At 40.3% G+C, this 14,337-nt stretch overlaps 1 pseudogene; it reads right to left on the bottom strand.

Annotated features, from left to right (window-relative positions):
* Positions 1 to 349: 349 nt before the first annotated feature.
* Positions 350 to 11,012, bottom strand: LOC133765232 (uncharacterized; annotated as a pseudogene).
* Positions 11,013 to 14,337: the final 3,325 nt, after the last annotated feature.

Below are 14,337 nucleotides of genomic sequence, written 5' to 3'. Positions count from 1 at the left end.
GGCGGCCTTTGGCAGGCAAGGGGCTCCCAGTCATATGGCACCTCATGATATTTGGAATGACTATTTTAAACAATGTAAAAAGTCCTCCATCACACTGTAGAACTTTAAGGATACTCGCTCCCACCAACTGCTGTCACCCTCAGCTTTCCATGACAATCCCATCTCGTTTTCTGCCCAAGTTAGGGTTTATCGAGAAAGAGTGTCACACCACTAAGTGGACGGTCAACCTAGAAGCATTTGCGGCAGACAATGGAGAGGGGCCAGACTCCTCTTAGTCCTGCTTGCTGACCCACATCTACTGGAAAGTGGACAGCGAGGCCAGGGTGGAGCTGCCGAGCTGCAGAACCTCTCAGGGCCAGTGACTAGCACCTGGCTGCTGGGAAGCCATAGATCTTCTCCAGGCAGTGGCCAGCTCCTGCTTGACGTCCAGGGTCCCATAGCACAGCTTCTCCTTGATGTCAGGCACGACCTCCCTCTCAACCATGGTGATGAAGCTGTAGCCATCCTGGGTGAGGCAATCCATGAGGGAAGGTCATGACCAGCTAGGTCCAAGAGAAACAAGATGGCATGGTGGAGGGTGTACCCCTGGTAGATGGGCATAGTGTGGGGGACCACATTGCTGGAGTCCATCACGATGCCAGTGGCATATAGAGGTGTACAGGGACAGCACAGCCTGGAAGGCCACGTGCATATGACCGTGATGTTGAAGGTCTGGGTCATCCTTTCATGGTTGACTTTGGGCTTTGGGGGGGTTCTCCATCAGCAGCACGTGGTCTTCCTTGGGGGCAATGCAAAGCTTGTACAGGGTGTGGTACCAGATGGTCTCCATGGCATCACTGTTGTTGAGGATGCCATGCTCCATGGGGGACCTCAGGGTCAGGGTGCCTCTTTGTGGCCCACGTAGGAGTCCTTCTGACTCATGTCCACCATCACATCCTGGTACCACGGGCGCCCCCATGATGGAGGCTAAGACGGCTTTGGGGCACCCTTGTCTGCATGCCCACCTTGCATATGCCAGAGCCGTTGTCAAAGAGGGGCACAGAAGGTGTGGATGATAAGGATCAGTTAGGGAGAGGCGCTGTGCTCACAAGCTAGATGAGGTCTCAGCAATCATTAGGTAAGGTTTAGGGGTGTGAGTGTGTGTGTGTGTTTTAAGTACACTAGTTTGTCTATTAAATGCCCAGGAATTATCAAAATATATAATAGACCACAGGCATAAATACACAGTGGAACTATATTTACCAGAAAGAAAAATAATTCCAAAGTCTTAAGACATTGAGAAACTATGATGTAACAGTTTGGCTTTTCCCTTAGATAATAACCTGACCTCAATGTTGTTCACTTTGATTAAAATTGGGTTGATTCTTCAAAGCTTATTCTCTGTCCTCATATTTCATCCAGGTTGCTAGGTTAAGAGATAAATGGTGAGACAAAGAGAAATTGCTCCAGTACTGAGATACATGTCAAATCTTCCATGAACCTTCAGAATTTACTGAGCCTGCAGGATAGCTTTTGTGATCTTTCTCTGTGAAATCCAGCACTGTGTCAGCTTCCTAGGGTCTAAAGTGTGCCTTTCTTAAAAGACCTCTAGATTTATTCCCTTTAGCTTTAAATGAGTGAAAATGTGTTTTTGTTGAAACTTTCTGATTAGTAACTGCATTTACCGTGGAGTTGTCCATTTGTCTATGGGCCTGATGAAAGCATTTGGCACTTAATGATTCCCAGACTATTTCAACTTTAAAAAAAATTAAAAAAAAGATAATGGAAGCTGAATGTTTTCAATACTAAAACTAAAATATGTGGATTACATTTAAACCTTACCAACAAGTGAATGCAATGATTTGTCTCAAGTATTGTGAAAAGCTTTAATGACTGTTGACCTGTTCAAATGAGGAAAATGAGAGAAAGTGGCTAAGAACAAGATACCCATGGTGACCCTCTGAAGTTCAACTCTGCTGCTCTTAACTCTGGTTTAATTATCTTGTACTCCCTCATGGTTAGTTATCCCACCAATGGTTAGTTTTCTCCCCATGAAGTTGCAGCCCTCACTTTGGTCTGACTATTTATCAGCACTTTAAGATATAATATGCTCTCCTCAATTTTAGCCAATTGGAAGCCCCAGACATAGAACACAATAAAAATGGTAGATTTCGCACAGCTAAAAACATTTCATTGGAATTTATTATAATTACAGGAAAACAATAAACCTTATGATTTTCACTAAGTAATTTGGAGAAAAGAAATGAAGAGGTAGCTTTTTTTTTTTTCCTTAGCAGCCGCAACTGATTTAAAATTGGCTTCAGAATACTTTATGGTAATGGTGACAATTTATATGGCCATAACATTAAATCCTTTCATTGCTGAAATTGGGCTGTATCTGAACTAGACAAAATATGCATAATACCTTCTGTTTAAGGACATTTATCATTTAAACGTGTCTTCCAATGTAAGAATATTATTAGAAAGGTTTGATTACATTGCTAAATTTTCTACTTTATTAAATAGCAAAACCAATACAACTTACTCAACTACTTTTTTTTAGAGGAAAGGTTTATTGTTGGGTGGGGGAAGCTCATTGTTGTGGGGCAGGCAGGGAAGTAGGAACATTGAATCCCATTAGGCTCACGTGGAACTTACACCTGTGGTTGGGCCATGTGGTCACCTGGCTTCCAGCAATGGCGATGGGGGTATGAGGGGAGGTCTAGAGCTCATGATGGTGTCCAGGGTAGAGATAAGACTGAGCCATTTTACTAACATTCCCACCCCACCCCACCCCCGCTTTTTTTTTATATAGCAAGTGTTATAGAAGGATTACATCCACTCCAAAAGTCCAGGAGGGGTGGAGGGATGATGATCTGTCTTTAGCTCTACTTCCTGTGGACATGGTACGAGTCTCAAGCTGCTGTCTCCTGGGTGGGGGGCCAATTGTATCCCTATAGCAGCATTTGGTTGACTGCCTGGTTGGTGAAGGCTTTGGTTTGGTCTATTATCACCTCCTGCAAACTCTTGAACAGACACTAGTATAAAAGGGTGAGAATAGCAGTCAATGATCCTAAAAGTGGCATTAACCAAGTAATGAGAGGAAATGGGGGGGGGGGGCAGGGTCTCTGGACTCTCGTGAAGACTTGGATGGATGTGGTTTTTGCCTGACCTGATTGGTTAACATAATAACAACACAGTTAAGGCCTCTCTGTCCCATGTACCATGCCTGTTAGTGAGATGATATGGCTTTGGAGACCTCAGATGGCATCAACTGAGGGCTCAATGGACCTAGTGACCTCCTTTTGTAATTTGGAGTTGTTTTGTCGTAGGTTGGTCTAGATAACATTGTGGCCCAAAGCTGTTCCTGAAATCACTACTGAAGAGAGAAAAGGCTGCTAAGCTGATTCCAACCAAGACTTGGAGAAAGGCCACTCAGCTCTTGTGGGTAGAGGGGTTTGTCTGTAGAGAAAATTCTGAACAATCATACAAGATTAAGTGGGGTAGAGGACCATCAATACACACGGGTTGGGAGTAGAGTCATTGATGTTAGGGTAGAGGCTATGATTACAAAGGAATGAGGTCCTAAGTGGGCTAGACAGGGTCTAGAAGAAAGGACAGAGTCATTATTAGAGGACCTAACAGAGCTGCAAAGTTTTCCAATTGAGAGGCAAATAGAAACTGACGGAAGGTCATGATAATAATCTGGTGGGCTTTAAGGCCTTGTAAGTTATGAGGCCCAGACTTATCTATCTCTTCACATGGGTTACATCCTAAGGGAGGTATGAACCTCCTTGGGGAAGGCACCTGTTGACTTCTATTACCTAACTGGCCTGGGAGGAGAGCAAGCCAGGTAAAGGCAGGTGGTATCTCTAATAGGAAATTTACAGTTCTTCCTGCAATGTTGCTGACCCTACTTAACCGTGCCCTCAGCAACAGTGGTTGCTTTGGAAGCTGGGCCGAGTGAAGGGCTTTTCAGCTTAGAGCCAACAAGATCTGTGGCTCTGACCTGGGCATCCTTCGACTCCAGGGCAATTTTATTTCCAGTGACCCTGGCAGAGCTGCCAGGGCTTTTCATAAGCTGACTTTTGCTGAAGCCTGGGCTTTCCACATAAACAAATGCAGTGGACTGGGCTGTTGGGTCTTCTTAAGGGCAGAACACTGCACAAAGCAGCCATTAATTGGTCTGCCACCTAACTTTACATTGCTTCTGATGCCTAGCTTTCTTTTCCTCCTGGTTTTTGTTAAAGCAGACCAGAGGATGCAAGTCAACGGGGTGCTCAAGTCCCATCTCTAATCTTTGGTGGCCTAAACTACAAGTCTGTAGTCACAGGCATGTTCTGATAGTGGTTTTTCTGTGAGGTACACAATGCTTATGAGGAAAGCTATGTCCTCACTTTAAAACTTTCTCTACCTTTTTTGGTCTGAAAAGGAAGTTTTGCCTGTTTTGTGCCCAAGTAAATCTAGCTGTGAAATCATAATCTAAGCTCTCCTTTTGGTTATGCTATTATTACAGAAGGTGTTAGCTGGGCCGGCCTCGTGGCACAGTAGGTTAATCCTCCACCTGTGCCACCGGCATCCCATATGGGCACCGGTTCTAGTCCCGGCAGCCCGTCTTCCAATCCAGCTCTCTGCTATGGCCTGGGTAGTCAGTGGAGGATGGCCCATGTCCTTGGGCTGCTGCACCCCATGGGAGACCAGGAAGAAGCACCTGGCTCTTGGCTTCAGAGCAGTGCAGCTCTGGCCTTTGCAGCCATCTGGAGAGTGAACCAGCGGAGGGAAGACCTTTCTCTCTGTCTCTTTCACTGTCTGTAACTCTGCCTCTCAAATAAATAAATAAAATCTTAAAAAAAAATGTTAGCCATCCCTTTTGTAAGATCTAAAAATCAAACTGTACATCCTGGAGAGTCTTTCAGTATAGAGTCAGTTTCCCATCTTGAAGAGAAAAGAGAAGTGAGGGAACAAGTCAGGTTTTCCAGATCACTACTGACAATAACAATATCAAATGGAAACTTAGCAAGCAATTTCAACCGTTAAATAACAACTTATGAAAACATTTACTGGAAGGTCCAATGTCTTCTATAAATTTTAAGATTACATGTATTTGGAAACATCTCTTAAATATCTAACATGATGTAGCTTGTTTGACCAGCAAACTTAAGCACAATCATGTAAAAACATTTTTAGTTTCTTTATACCAACAAATTTAAAACATCTGATACAGAGATTCAGGTCACGTAAATCAAAATGTTTCTGTAATCACTTTAGCAGTTTAAATTTATGAGCAATCTTTTACCAATAAGCCAATAAAATTGAGTTCTTAATAAATTTTCCCATGTAGACATACAATATGTATACATGTATTACATAATATATAAGATAGAACAATATGGCCAGCGCCATGGCTTAACAGGCTAATCCTCCGCCTTGTGGCGCCGGCACACCAGGTTCTAGTCCCGGTTGGGGCGCCGGATTCTATCCCGGTTGCCTCTCTTCCAGGCCAGCTCTCTGCTGTGGCCCTGGAAGGCAGTGGAGGATGGCCCAAGTGCTTGGGCCCTGCACCCGCATGGGAGACCAGGAGAAGCACCTGGCTCCTGGCTTCGGATCAGTGAGATGAGCCGTCCCGCAGCGGCCATTGGAGAGTGAACCAATGGCAAAAAGGAAGACCTTTCTCTCTGTCTCTCTCTCACTATCCACTCTGCCTGTCAAAAAAATAAAAAATAAATAAAAAATTTAAAAAAAGATAGAATAAAGTAGTTTCAGTAATAGCTTCTTAAAAATCTTTAACTTTTTTTAAATAACCAATTTATTCAAGTTACTTTTGCTCTTAGTAACCTCGATTAACCATCCTTTCTCTCAGTTGGAACTTGTAGTGCATTATTGGCTTAATCTGCTTACAGAGCCATCCCAAAGTACTGAGTACAGCAGAAGTCACTAGGAAAAGTCCATTAGAACCTATAGGAGGACACAGTTAAACACAGAACCAACAATGTTTAGTCTATGAGCAGCAAATCTGTTCTACAAAACTGTGGATGACAAAAGACTTTAAATAGCCTTACTTACAATTACACTCCTTAACCAACAATAGGTACTTGCTTGCTCTACACAGTGTTTTCCAAAGTACCTGTAGAATTTTATAAAACATTTAACCCTTTTAAGCCTTGGGCCATTCTCATTAAGGTAACCAACATATCTGGTAACAAAAGATCATTATCTTGACAGTACCTATAATATAATCCAAATAGCCTGATTAGTTGGTGTCTTTACAAGATGACAGACATATATCCTTTGATATATCCAGGGGCTCAACTAGAAATATCAAAGTCCAAAGAATTTGAAACTGATTTTTTGAATACCTATCAAGGATGCCAAGAAGGCTTAAAATATCTGGTTGAAATAAGATCCATTCACATCATGACATAATATAGATCAGATTTGATCATTGTTACAAGGTGATTGCCCAAATGTTTTAGAATGAGTATATATTCAAAAAAACCATAACTCCTTTAAAATTCAGTTGTTTTTAAACAATTAGAACCTAACAGAGACATTAAGATACTGTAATAGACTACTTTAACTCAGTGCTTTAAGAGAGGATCAGATTCTATGTCAAAGAAAAAAAATATATATTTTTGACAGGCAGAGTGGGACAGTGAGAGAGAGAGAGACAGAGAGAAAGGTCTTCCTTTGCCATTGGTTCACCCTCCAATGGCCGCCGCGGCTGGCGTGCTGCAGCCGGCGCACCGCGCTGATCCGATGGCAGGAGCCAGGTGCTTCTCCTGGTCTCCCATGGGGTGCAGGGCCCAAGCACTTGGGCCATCCTCCACTGCACTCCCTGGCCACAGCAGAGAGCTGGCCTAGAAGAGGGGTAACTGGGACAGAAACCGGTGCCCCGACCAGGACTAGAACCCGGTGTGCCGGCGCCACAAGGCGGAGGATTAGCCTAGTGAGCCACGGTGCCGGCCAAAAAAAATATATTAATAGCTTTTGTATCCAAAAATTTCTCTTTCATAACCTTCTGAGACTTCCACACACTTTCTTCAACTTACTTGAAGCTTCCTATCATTTTCATTCCAGTCTAGAGTAAACTAACCATCAAGATAAAGTAATTCTTACAAACCATGTCCTTTCTTTATTCAAAAAAATTCTTTCCTTCTTAAACTTTCTTACTAAGAACACATTTTTATACTTGTGACCTTTTCCAAAATGCTGACTTCCTTGATTTACATTTTGAAGTAACCTGGTAGAAATCTCCAAATTAAGACAACATTTTCTAAATAAGGTAACATATTAAATTTTAGCCTTAGTTACTTTTAAGCAGTGTTGAACTATTTTTCATAGACTGTTTATGAAAACATAATTGTTAACAAACCCAAGTAGTTTTTCTATAGAATATAAGGTGCTAAGAGTACCAAAGTTTACATTTAAACACATTTATCTCATTTGCTTTACCCAATTTACATTTAGCAATTACACCTGGATGCCTGAGGATGCTGGTACCTCTATCTGAATTAAGGTCAAAATTGCATTCATATGGAATTCTACTCCTTTTACAAAACTCTGGCTATAAATCAACGACATTAATCCAGAGATTGTAAAATCTACCTTATGGGCTATAATGAATACTGATTACCCATTGCTATATCATCAGAAACCTCAGGAATTTGAGAGACCGGGGTGTGGATGGAGATTATGGAACGTTCAGTGGCCTGGAAGGAGGTCCAAGGGTATGTTTTGTGACTGGCAGAAATCCAGGACCCCAAAGCAGCTCAAGGATCCCCGAGGGGAGAGCAAGGTCACTGGGTGAGCCTGGATCCAAGTCATGGCACCAATATAACATCGCCACAAAACACACCAGACACCAGAATTAGAGGAAGGGATTATTGTCAGGCTGTGGGGAAAGGGTGAGAGAGTAAGAGAGTGTAAGAGAGCAAGCTCAACTACTTTTTTTAAATGTAAATTTTTATCTCTTTATTTATTTGACAGAGATCTCTTATCCACTGGTTTCACTCCTCAGATTCTCACAATATGCAGGGCTGAGTCAGGCTGAGCCCAGAACCAGACACTTAGTCTGAATCTCCCATGTGGGTGTCAGAGACCTGAGAACTTGAGCTGGCACCTGCTGCTTTCCAGGTGCACATTAGCAGAAACCTGAACCATTAGCAGAGCCAGGACATGAACCTAGGTGCTCCAGTATGGGAAGCAGGGATCCTAAGTGGACTCTCATCCTCTAGGCCAAATAGCTGTTCCAAGACTGTTTAATTTTTAATTTCAAGTAACATTTGGTTTTGTTTTGTTTTAAATTTTATTGTCAGAATTCAAAGTATAAAATCTAAATGCACAAACTATGAGAGCCTTCATTTACAAATTTATAAGTCTAAAATGCAGTAGGATCAAAACAAAGATGTCTCTGGGGCTCATTCTAGCAAAATTTTGATAATAACATAGTTTGATTTTCACCCGTCCCATCTTTTTTTTTTTTTTTTAACAGGCAGAGTGGACAGTGAGAAAGGTCTTCCTTTGCCATTGGTTCACCCTCCAATGGCTGCCGCGGCCAGCACACTGCAGCCAGTGCACCTCGCTGATCTGAAGCCAGGAGCCAGGTGCTTCTCCTGGTCTCCCATGGGGTGCAGGGCCCAAGGACTTGGGCCATCCTCCACTGCACTCCCAGGCCACATTAGAGAGCTGGCTTAGAAGAGGGGCAACAGGGACAGAATCTGGTGCCCCGACCGGGACTAGAACCCGGTGTGCCAGTGCTGCAAGGCAGAGGATTAGCCTATTGAGCCGCTGCGCCGGCCTTCACCCGTCCCTTCTTGTGTACTGCTCACACCCTAAGTCTACTGTGTTTCTCCAGATTCTACCCTAATTTCTTCAAAATTCCCAATTCAGCGATCTCTCAAAAATGTTCTCCCCGATAATAATTCATGCTCCAAAATGCCCCCCCCCGACTCTTACCACCTTTGTAGTCATTCATACTCTTTGATTCTAAGCAAGAGTTTAGTTAGTTATTTAAGACAAAATATCTGTATTAGTGAGCATTTCTTAATAGAAAATACCCTGATCAACTAGTCTAAGCAAAAAGGTGATTTATTGGATGTCTTACTTGGTAAATTCAAGTCCTTATAAGTCCTTCTGTATAACTAGATCCAGAATTTTGAATGATGGTATTAGGAGTCTCTCACTCTTTTGTGTTTGTTTTTATTTATTTATTTTTTGCATCGTTTATTTCTCTCAAGTTTCTGTCAATGAAGGGTAAGAATGGAACTAGAGAGCTGTAGTTTTCTATGATATTCAGCATCCATGATTTCAGAAGGAGAGAGACCCTTTACCTCTTGGTTATAGATAACATTTCCCCCAAAAAAGTCTTGCTTGGATGACATGCCTGAGCAGGATAGTCATCAGGTCAAGAGAGATGGGTCCAGAATTCAGTCAGAAGAGACTGAATCTATGGCAGTAAAGTAGGTGTTGTGATTGATAATCTAAAACCGATTAAGTGAAAGTTCACAGCAGAAAAAGAATGGCTATTATTCTAAGCCCTACTGGGAATTCAATGACATATTCACCATACTGGAAATGTTTTCATTCCTTAAGAATGCTTTATATTAAAATTATTTTCTCATGGTAGGGTAGTTGGTAATATGACTGAGATGCTAAAAAACTATTTTACCAAAGGAGCTGTCCTAACTCCCCTGATAGCTCATCCTCTTTTGTCTTTACAAATTTCCAAGATGATCTAATTCCCAAAGATTGCTGTTGTCTAAAATATATATGTGCATTTAACCCTTTCCAAAAGACAATTAATACAATAATCAACAATCAAAATATCAAAATATACACATACTCCCTGTTCTCAATTTCAATCCATACCAACAAATTTACTGAGCATTTGGTCTCTAGTTCTTTTCAGAAACATCACTATAAATAAACTCAATCTCAGAAAAATGTAGAATCTCATTATTGAAGTAAGTCTAGAAGAAACGAAGAGAAATATAAAGGCTACACATTTTTTTCCCAAAATATAATCCTTGAGCTTCAATTCTCACACCCTGATGAAAGATTATCTTCACTTTGTTAAATCTTGGACAGAATCTTGGAATTACCTCACACAAAACTACCCACAAGGTCCCTTTGAGTTTGACATAGTTTATTTTTATTTATTTGGAAATCTACCTCTTTACAAAAGATAATGAATTCCTGACAAGGCATTATTGCTTTCAAACATTTGGCATCAGATAAAATCTTGCCCAACTTTTTTTCCAAGAGGCTATGAAATCTAGCATGGAATTTTTTGGAATCTTCGACTTTATTTTTTAAGTAAATAGTCTCACATCAATAAATTTGCACTGAGCATATATGCTGATCTTAAATTACAGGGTGTTATGGGTAACTTAATTAGTCTGAGCAAGATCACTGTAGAATGTTGGAAATGATGTATTACCATTACATAGTATTGGAATGTAATGTTAGGAGTTCACTAAAAGATGATAGCTAAAACTATTTTAACACATTAATTATTATATTTGTAACTGAAATTAATATAGAATGCTAAAATTTCTTGATATTCTGTGATACTATTCACTGCAAAATTGTACATTTTTTGTTACAAAAAGCAATCTTTTGGAATATGACAGTTGTGTAGAAGCATCCTCAATCTACCCAGAAATGTATCTTTCTCTCAGCTTCTCTCTCCCTGTCTCCATTTCCTTCTCTCTCCCAAATCCTCTATCTATACCTACATCTATATCTATATTTATTTATACATGTGCACAGCCTATACATAGATTAATATATGTGAAGTTAAATAACTCACTCACAAACACATACACACACTAATGCTCGCCAACTCAATAATGTATTTTCCCCATAATGGTTATCTATTGTATTTAGTGGGAAATCTCTTCAGACCACATGGGACTTCAGACACAATGCCTTTAACGACCATGAATTAGGCCTGGAACTTGATATCCCATGCGTTCAAAGCACTGTGGGAAGCTTCCCAAGGTCCTCTTACCCTTTGGAATTCCACTCTCCATAGTTGTCAAAGTGCCCAGGTAAAAGAATGCTGTGACAGTGTGCAGCCTGGATTGTCCATAAAAATAGTTCACCACATGCGTGGTGTAGATGAAAGCAACATGTGATGGCAGCTATTGCAAAGAAAGTGGAAGTGAGACAGAATATAACTTGTGAAGAGTCACTGGGACACAGCTTCAAACAATCACGTAAAAGTGAGAGGTTGGAAACCGCAGCAACTGCCACGCATCTTCGCATCGCTTTAAGGACTTGTTAACGTTTCTGAGCAAAGATTTCAGTTGGTCTGAAAATCCTAAAAACAAAATTAAGCATATTCTCAGATGATAGAAGAACATACTAAATAAAGAGTATATTGTGTATTCTTCCATGTCATTATAGGGTGGTGGTGTTGTGTATCTAGTTGAACTTATGGGTCTTAATTATCAGTCATTTTTCCTTGTAACTACAATGCAACATCAAATACTCAAAGACACATGTGTGCATGTGTGCATGGTTAGATAATACACGTGCTCACACATATATGTGGTAATAATTAGATAGTAAAAACATTGAACTGACTATTCTACCCACATTCCATGATTCTCCTACGTGCATTCAGGCATTAATGTGTGCAAAGTATTTAGGACAGTAAAACGCAACAGTGAGCAACACCTCAAAGACTAACAGTTTTTCTGATCTATTCCCTCATTTGTGCCTCACTTAGGGTCACTCCTTATTAGCTCAACCATCATAGCTAAAGAAACAAATTCAAGCCAAAATATATAGTTCAATATTTCATGCATTCATTGACACATCCTGGAATGCTTTTTTTCTCCTTGTTTCTTAGTAGTATGCTTCTTGTTCTAAATAGCAAGAAATTACCTATGAACATTCCTTCTCACACTCCTGGAGATGATTTCTAACACATAGGTTTGTGGCTCCTAATTTTGTTTGTGTGTTTTGTGGAAAATCACCATATATTCTGTAAGGTTTCTCCAAAACCTCCATACCTCATCCTTACTCTGAAATTTCTGTTTGAGTTTCATATCACCTGGCATCTCTGTTTTGTTAGAGTGGCATTCTATATCGCTTGTTGTGACCCCAGAATTCATATATATTTATATATTTTATTTCATTTCTGCTGTCAGTGTATGGAGTTGGCCAGATTTTTGAGGTTTCAATGGCCAGAGCTGCGCTGATCCGAAGCCTCGAGCCAGGAGATTCTTCCGGGTCTTCCACATGGGTGCAAGGGCCCAAGCAGTTGGGCCATCTTCTACTGCTTTCCCAGGCCATAGCAGAGAGCTGGACAGGAAGTGGAAAGCCGGGCCTCGAACCGGCACCTATATGGTATGCTGGTGCTTCTGACCAGGGCGTTAACCCACTGCACCACAACACTGGCCCCATAGAATTAATTGTTAATTAAGCCTTCAGGGGACAAGCAGGTTGAGTATAGAGCAGAGAAGGGCTAATCTAAACATAGAAGTCTATAGCTAACTGTTTTATGTTTTTTATTCTATTTTCCCAATTTCTTACAATTAATTAATTAATATGTAATTTATATATATTCATATCTATATGTATTCTTTACAACTTCTGCTTGCACTCATAGGAAAAAAAAGCATTTTATTGCAGCATTGTGAACTCAAAAGTATGTAAAACTGTTCCATTGAGTTTATAATGTGCTAACTGTGTCCAACATTGAATATGCACCTACAAGATAGTGTTTTCTCGAATAGGTACATTAACAAACTAAATTTGAACTTCCATGAAAGCAAGTTCACCACGACATCCATCACAAGGACCCACCCAAACAAAAGCAAATCTAAACAAAAATGCGATAGATGTTACTGAACAATTTTCATATTTAAACTATAAGTAAAAATCCAACCACATTTACAAATATTTTAAACATTTGAAAATAAACCAGAAATTTGTTTTTGTTTCAGAGCACTCAGATATATAAGGGGATTTCAAAACTTCATGCAAAATACATGTTATGAAAAAAGCTGTCCTTGGATTTCAAGACAGTTCTGCACCAAAATGAACATATGTTAACTTGTAGCAATATTTCTGTCCAAGATCTGGTTTGAGGCAGTAAGAAGCATGGACATTAATTTGAAAAAACAAAGGCTTCTATCAGAGCAATATGAATTCTGCAAAAATTCTAGCAAGAGCAAGTATCAAATTTATGATGAATCTTGTGCAGTAAAATGGTGGAATTATTGATGCTTTATGAAAACTTGGACAATGCACCAAAGAAATCGGTGGCTTACAAAGGGATAATTTCTTTTAAGAACGTTCAAGATGAATTTGAAGATGGAGTCTGCAGTAGCAGATCTCCCACATCATTTTGCAAGGAAAAAATTGACCTTGCCTCTGCCCACATTGAAGTGAGCTGATGGTTAAGAGCATAAACAGTAGCCAATACTGAAAACATCTCAACTGTATCAGCTTGCACAATTCTGGCTGAAAAATTAAAGTGCAGCAAAATTTCTGCTTAATGGGTGCCAAAAGTGTGTCTCCTAGATCAACTTTATATAAGACCAGAGTTTTCACTGGAGATTTTAAACAAATGGAGAAAGATCCTGAAGTATTTCTTGGAATAATCATAATGAAAGAGGAAACAATGCCTTTGTAGTGTGATCCTGAAGACAAAGCACAATTAAAGCAATGGCTGTCAAGAGGTGGAAGTAGTCCAGTCAAAGCAGAAGCAGACTGGTGAGGAGCCAAGGTCATAGCAACATTTGGGGGGATGCTCAAGGCATTTCGATGGTTGACTTTTTGGAGGGCTACAAATAGATAACATCTGTTTATTAGGCAGTGTTTTGAGAAAGCTAGCCAAGACCTTAGTAGAAGGACGCCCAGAAAAGCTCTATCAGAGAGTCCCTCTTCGCCATAACAAAGCTCCAGCACATTCCTCTCATCAAAGAAGAGCAATTTTGTGAGAGTTTTGATGGGGAATCATAGACACCTCCAACCCAGCCCTGGTTTGGCTCTTTCTGAATTCTTTTATTTATTAATTTTAAAAACATCTTTAGAAGGCATTCATTATTTTTCTGTGAATCGTGTAAAAAAGCCTGCAATGATATAGTTAAACTCTGAGGACCAAACCTTCAGTGCTTTAGGGATGCACAAAATGGCTGGCTCATTACTCACAAGCATGTCTTGCCTTCAATGGATATGGGAAATAAAGTTTATATTTTTGTTTTTATCTTTTAATTTCACATGCCCACCAATATTTTGATGTCTTATGATATACAGAGAAATAAAGCCAGAGGTGAAACTTAAAATATGATTCAGGGAGCGAGCATTGGGGTGCACTGAATTAAGCTACTGCCTATAGTGCCA

This window comes from Lepus europaeus, chromosome 8, assembly GCF_033115175.1.
Source record: "Lepus europaeus isolate LE1 chromosome 8, mLepTim1.pri, whole genome shotgun sequence".
NCBI classification, from domain to species: Eukaryota; Metazoa; Chordata; class Mammalia; order Lagomorpha; family Leporidae; genus Lepus; species Lepus europaeus.
This window is presented reverse-complemented; position numbering and strand designations above follow the sequence as displayed.